Source organism: Gracilinanus agilis, chromosome 3 (assembly GCF_016433145.1).
Source record: "Gracilinanus agilis isolate LMUSP501 chromosome 3, AgileGrace, whole genome shotgun sequence".
Lineage (NCBI taxonomy): Eukaryota > Metazoa > Chordata > Mammalia > Didelphimorphia > Didelphidae > Gracilinanus > Gracilinanus agilis.
Window position 1 is genome coordinate 269,287,084 of NC_058132.1, and position 1,038 is coordinate 269,288,121.

Consider the following 1,038-nt stretch of genomic DNA (forward strand, 5'->3'; position numbering starts at 1 on the left):
CCTCCCTCCCTTCCTCCCTCCCTTCCCTCCCTATCTCCCTCCCTCCCTTCCTTTCTCCTTCCCTCCCTCCCACCTCCCTCCATCCCATCCCATCCTCCTTCCTTCCTTCCTTCCTTTCTTCCTCCCTCCCTCCCTCCCTCCCTCCCTTCCTTCTTTTCTTCCTTCCCTCCTTCCTTCCTTCTTTCCTTCTTGTAAAATTGCCTTACTCTCTCCTTTAAGTTTCTTTTTCTTGGGTACAGTGACTGGTCCACCTTAGGAATCAATTACTATCTGTAGTATTTCCATTTCCTGAAGTAAACACATGAAACAAGAAGTGAATTGAACTTCACTTGTAAAGAATGACTGTCTACTCTTCTGAAGAACTTTTCTGTGGAGGGCAGAATAGTAGTAATTTGCATATTAGCTAATAGATTTTTTTTTTAAACAGATATTTGTAGAATAGCTCTTTGTGAAAGAGAAAAAATTGAGATCAACTTCAGTGTTTAGAACAATTTTTTCCAAATGAGGCAAAGCATCATATACTATAACTATTGGACTCTCTCTTTGCTCCTAGTATTGTTAATAGAGAATTGTATATATCTCATTCCCATAGACAGGTGAGTGGATGGAAATTTAGTCTTTTTATACCTGTGCAGTACATTTGAACATCAAATGTTACTTCAGTTATTAGACTTAATCCTGAGAGATGATAAGTACTATTATGATAAATCTGATTAAATGCTCCTTAAATCCTTATCCCCATATAACCTTTGGCCCAGACATTCTGGAGCAGATTTCTCTTTACTATTGAATAGTTGATAATGTAGCTCTGAAACAGCTGAATGAGTCTCTGGAATATAAATACCAGACATTCTGTGAACCAGAAAAAAGGGAGAGAATTCTTATTCTTGAAGGAAGTCTATCTGCTTTCTTTACAATAATAGATGACTAACACAATGTAGGGATGAAGGTAGAGGCATATTCATGGATTGAACTGATTCTTGAAATTTCTATTCTATTGAGAGATGGTGTAGAGTAGTGGAAAGATTTGTTAAAATG